Source organism: Cherax quadricarinatus, chromosome 1, assembly GCF_038502225.1.
Source record: "Cherax quadricarinatus isolate ZL_2023a chromosome 1, ASM3850222v1, whole genome shotgun sequence".
Taxonomy (NCBI): Eukaryota; Metazoa; Arthropoda; class Malacostraca; order Decapoda; family Parastacidae; genus Cherax; species Cherax quadricarinatus.
The window spans coordinates 76,749,969-76,756,316 of NC_091292.1; positions in this window are offsets into that span (position 1 = coordinate 76,749,969).

The following is a 6,348-nucleotide window of genomic DNA, read 5'->3' on the forward strand; positions in this document are numbered from 1 at the left end:
TCTCCATAACTTTGCATACTATATACGTCAGTGACACAGGTCTATAGTTCAGTGCCTCTTTTCTGTCTCCTTTTTTTTAAAAATGGGAACTACATTTGCCGTCTTCCATACATCAGGTAGTTACCCAGTTTCCAGAGATGTGTTGAAGATCATATCCGCTCCCTCTCTATGGACCCATGGGGAGATGTCCGGTCCCATTGCCTTTGAGGTATCAATGTTCCTTAGCAGCTTCTTCACCTCCTCCTCATTTGTATGTATGTCTGTATGTATGCATGCATGCGTATGTGTGTGTATGCGTGCATATGTGTGTGTGCATGTGTGCTATGTACATATGTGAATACCTTAAAAAATACAAATATAATTTTCACACCAAATTTCTGAAAAAAATAAAAAAATGCAAAATAGCACAATTCTGGTAGCCTCGCAAACTCTGGTAGTCTCGCAAACTCTGGTAGCCTCGCAAACTCTGGTAGCCTCGCAAACTCTGGTAGCCTCGCAAACTCTGGTAGCCTCGCAAACTCTGATTTGTTTCAAACTCGAGCAGGACAAGACGCACCATAACACAATATACAAAACATAAATATATAAAATTGAACTCACATATAGTATACAGCATTACCACTGAGTTCACATCGTAGTGTTTGTATATGCTGTATACTATATGTGAGTATAGTATACAGCATACACGGACCGGGCTGCGGGGGTGTTGACCCCCGCAGCCCGGTCCGTTACCAGGCCTCGTGGTGGATCAGAGCCTGATCAACAAGGCTGTTACTGCTGGCCGCACGACGTACGAACCACATTCCGGCTGGTCAGGTACTCCTTTAGGTGCCTATCCAGCTACTTCTTGAAGACAGCCAGGGGTATATTGGTAATCCCCCTTATGTATGCTGGGAGGCAGTTGAACAGTCTTGGGCCCCTGACACTTATATTGTGTTGTCTCTTAGCGTACTCGTGGAGCCCCTGCTTTTCTTTGGGGGGATGTTGCCTCTCTTGTCGAATCTTTTGCTTTCGTAAGGAGTGATTTTCGTGTATAGATTTGGGACTAATCTCTCTAGGATTTCCCAAGTGTATATTATCATGAATCTTTCTCGCCTGCGTTCCAGGGAGTGAACTATGAGGAGAAGCTCATAAGAATAAATCTGTCAGTCTTGGAAAAGAGGACCAGGGAAGACATGATAACAACGTACAAATACGAAAGAGACAAGCGCATAATGCTTGATACACGTATGGAGTGTTGCCAGTCAAGGCCACGTAATCTTCACTGCTGTTATTGGTACTCTACTCTTTTCGTATGTTGTGAAGGATGTAGTGAGGGAGATTACGGAGAAGGATGTCACGGGGGGAGATAGTAAGGGAGGAGGTGGTGCAGAGAGATTGTGAGGGACGATATGATAGGAGGGGGCAGATAGAAGATTGTGAGGAATGGGGTGGGGAGTGAGGAAGATTATGGGGTAAGGATTTAAGGAATGAGTCGAATTCTACACTTTCAGAGAGCTGGTAGACTGAACGTGTGTACAGAAACCTGATAGACTGAATGTGTGTTCAGAGGCCTGATAGACTGAACGTGTGTAGAGAGAGCTGGTAGATTAAACGTGTATAGAGACCTGATAGACTGAACATGTATGTGTCATAGTGACGAAGGAGATTAATTTCAGGGGAGACCACACAAGACTGACTCACAGGACGCGAGGTTTTGTAACCATGGATCAAGTGACAGGAAGAAAAAGACTCGTTTGACATGTGAAATTTAGTCTCTCTCTCTCTCTCTCTCTCTCTCTCTCTCTCTCTCTCTCTCTCTCTCTCTCTCTCTATCTATCTATCTCTCTCTCTCTCTCACACACAGTGAGAGAGGCTAGGAGGAAGATAAGTTAGTGTTAGTTTTAAAGCAAGCAGGTTAATAAGGTTCATCTGTACACTATGTCAAGATTATTTTACTCCCTAAAATATGGATTGCAGTAAATTCCGTGTGTATACATTACTATAGTATTCCTCTCGGTGTGTGTGTGTGTGTGTGTGTGTGTGTGTGTGTGTGTGTGTGTGTGTACATGAATGGTATACAGTACTGACAAGATGAAAATTTAACACATGTGCAACTTCTGGGTATGTTTATTGTAGACGTTTCGCATGTGTCTAATATATATATATATATATATATATATATATATATATATATATATATATATATATATATATATATATATATATATAATGCAAAACAAGCCATAGGGGGTGGAAATCTTTAGCTCAAGTACTTTCACACTTCTCAGTGCGTCATCAGGAGCTGTGCAAAGTTGCAAAAGAGCAACTAAAGCAGGGAGGGAGTAGCGTAGTGCAGATGTGTCACTGGCCACGGTTCCTGATGACGCACTGAGAAGTGTGAGAGTACTTGAGCTAAAGATTTCCACCCCTCCCCTCGTGGCTTGTCCTGCATAGTTAAGATCGCCTGTCTGCGATTGTTTGCACAGATATATATGAAAGATAGGCACCTCTTGGTTATAATGGAAGAGATAAGCCTCTCACTGTAGATACCATACACAGAGACATGCATCTCTCGATGTATATACAACGTGTAGAGGCATACATCACGCTGGTATAACAAGCAATTGTCCCAGTAACGACCTTGGACAGCCTAGCCACATTACAGTCATCATGAATAAAGAGAAAAAAGACTGACATAACCTGTTTCGTAATTAAATCTTCCTTTTTAATATGTACTTTTCTTACAAATCAAATGCATAAAATTAGCATTTGGTGCACTAGTTTTTTGCTTAATATCGAACTCATAATTTGAGAAATCAAGTGTAAACAGTGAATCTGGATGAAGAGTGCGAGATTTTTATTACAGTGTATTTCTAAATGTCAGTTCTTTTTAAATACTGTATATTCAGTATATAAATTATGAATGTGCAGCTGTTATTTGGCCAGTCTGTGACTCGAGTAATAAATGATGTATTTATTTCATATAGGCCTATAAACTTGTGGGATCTTGCCTTGATCTAGCATGGACTTTAGAAATTAAGTTAGAGTCTAAGACCTTTTTTCACATTTTTTTTTATATTTAAAACGTTATATACATGTACCAGAGTGTTCATTTAAAACATACAACAACGTGAAAAGATTATGGGTGTATAATACTGACAGGAGACTATACCTAATGGTTACAATTATAACCATAAGTTTTAAAGGGGTGGACCGGTAAGCCAGTGAAAGGCCAGTCAGATGACCAAAAGCTCCAGCTGCGGGTCATTATATGACTAAGACCCGCGTAAAGAAACACTTGTCCTGTTTCCTGACAAAGCTTACGTAAGATTAACAGGGAATCAACAAGAAAACAACACACCGACACAACAGTCAGCCAACACGAACATAATGGCACCGAATATAATCCCTGAACAATACACCCAACACGAAATACACTGACACAAAGTACCCACTACAAACACAAAAATACACAAAGGAAAACGGCGAGACGTAAGCTATAGTACGTTCCACTAGACCCAGATGAGAGATTATAATAGCTACTAACACCTACTATAAAAATGCCTTTGACCAACATACAAAACTTGGCATACATATGCAAAACAATGCACAAACAGGTAAGATTGACATACAACTGCCGGTGATGAAATATAAAATGCACGAAATATATGCATTAGTATACATGTGCATGTACGTATATACATTTTCCAATTAGTTCCAACTGGGGTATCAACTTCTAGCACTCAGGTGACACTTTCTGTGATGGAGTAACTAATCTAGCAACACTTATTGTGGAAGAGGTACTAGTAGTCTAGCAACACTTATTGTGGTAGAGGTACTAGTAGTCTAGCAACACTTATTGTGGTAGAGGTGCTAGTAGTCTAGCAACACTTACTGTGGTAGAGGCACTAGTAGTCTAGCAACACTTGTGGTAGAGGTACTAGTAGTCTAGCAACACTTATTGTGGTAGAGGTACTAGTAGTCTAGCAACACTTATTGTGGTAGAGGTACTAGTAGTCTAGCAACACATTGTGGTAGAGGTACTAGTAGTCTAGCAACACTTATTGTGGTAGAGGTACACTTATTGTGGTAGAGGTACTAGTAGTCTAGCAGCACATTGTGGTAGAGATACTAGTAGTCTAGCAACACTTATTGTGGTAGAGGTACTAGTAGTCTAGCAACACATTGTGGTAGAGGTACTAGTAGTCTAGCAACACTTATTGTGGTAGAGGTACTAGTAGTCTAGCAACACTTATTGTGGTTGAGGTACTAGTAGTCTAGCAACACTTATTGTGGTAGAGGTACTAGTAGTCTAGTAACACTTATTGTGGTAGAGGTGCTAGTAGTCTAGCAACACATTGTGGTAGAGGTACTAGTAGTCTAGCAACACATTGTGGTAGAGATACTAGTAGTCTAGCAACACTTATTGTGGTAGAGGTACTAGTAGTCTAGCAACACATTGTGGTAGAGGTACTAGTAGTCTAGCAACACTTATTGTGGTAGAGGTACTAGTAGTCTAGCAGCACATTGTGGTAGAGATACTAGTAGTCTAGCAACACTTATTGTGGTAGAGGTACTAGTAGTCTAGCAACACATTGTGGTAGAGGTACTAGTAGTCTAGCAACACTTATTGTGGTAGAGGTACTAGTAGTCTAGCAACACATTGTGGTAGAGGTACTAGTAGTCTAGCAACACTTATTGTGGTAGAGGTACTAGTAGTCTAGCAACACATTGTGGTAGAGGTACTAGTAGTCTAACAACACTTATTGTGGTAGAGGTACTAGTAGTCTAGCAACACTTATTGTGGTAGAGGTACTAGTAGTCTAGCAACACATTGTGGTAGAGGTACTAGTAGTCTAGCAACACTTATTGTGGTAGAGGTACTAGTAGTCTAGCAACACATTGTGGTAGAGGTACTAGTAGTCTAGCAACACATTGTGGTAGAGGTACTAGTAGTCTAGCAACACATTGTGGTAGAGGTACTAGTAGTCTAGCAACACTTAGTGTGGTAGAGGTACTAGTAGTCTAGCAACACATTGTGGTAGAGGTACTAGTAGTCTAGCAACACATTGTGGTAGAGGTACTAGTAGTCTAGCAACACATTGTGGTAGAGATACTAGTAGTCTAGCAACACTTATTGTGGTAGAGGTACTAGTAGTCTAGCAACACATTGTGGTAGAGGTACTAGTAGTCTAGCAACACATTGTGGTAGAGGTACTAGTAGTCTAGCAACACATTGTGGTAGAGGTACTAGTAGTCTAGCAACACTTAGTGTGGTGGAGGTGCTATTATCAATACTAATCGTAAAGTTTCTGCTGCAGTTGGCTGCGTTGATACGCTAGCTGGTGTTTCCAGGAAGTCAGTTATTGTATGGGGAGACAGTCAAGGTCACGCCAGTCTAAAAACATTAATAAGAACATGGTTAAGGCAATTTACATCGTCATTAGTGTAAAAGTGTTGCTGGAAGGTTAGCGGTATGAGGTGTATACGCAGGTATATACACACATATCTCCACAGGTATATATCGGTCGGTGTATATGCTATGTATCCACTATTTTCGAGGTCGAATTATGATGGCTAGTTAGTAACTAGTTGGAAAAAGAGTTGCTGTAAACAGTAAAGTAACTGAAGAAATTACAGTCTACTGGCTTCTTGATTGGTGGTAGCGCCTTCGATTCACAACGGAAGGACCTGGGCTCAATCCAGAGCAAGTCAAGGCTATTGAGCATGCCATTTTACATTTGCTATCCCTCTTCACCTTACAGTAAACATACACCTGGGAGTCAGCAGACTATTGTGTCGTAATAACTGGGTGTTGGCGTTATTAAACCTTACGAAATCGTAATAACATGATTGCAAACCAGGGAACGGGTGAGTTTTGAACCTCTGGCGAGTGAGTCGTAAAACTCTCCATGGCATCAAATACCACCCGTTCCGTGGTTTATTAAACCTCAGTTTAATGCTGAGCACATTCCATCTCAACAACGAAACTTATTTTAATTAATACTGTGTATACACAGCTGGGCTTGCGCAACAGCGTTCGTGTATTTCCTGTAAGTGAAGAAAAGTAGTGATTGCGTCATGCTAGAATGCAATGAGTTCCTCCTTTACGTAGACTCGTTGGTGACGTTATAGTTACGTGACCTGTTCTTTCAGAGGTCGAGAGAGAGCTTAAATGACACATTTTCTTACTTATGAACATCAATGATCGTTTAATTATTGTTCTATCAGTGTAATTTTTCATATAATAATGAAAAATTATCTTAAAATGATCTTTACATAAACTGAGGCTAGTCCTCGAGCCTTGCACGGAGCCGGCCAGATTAATACCAAATTTTGATTTAAACCTTTATTATCCTCACTAAG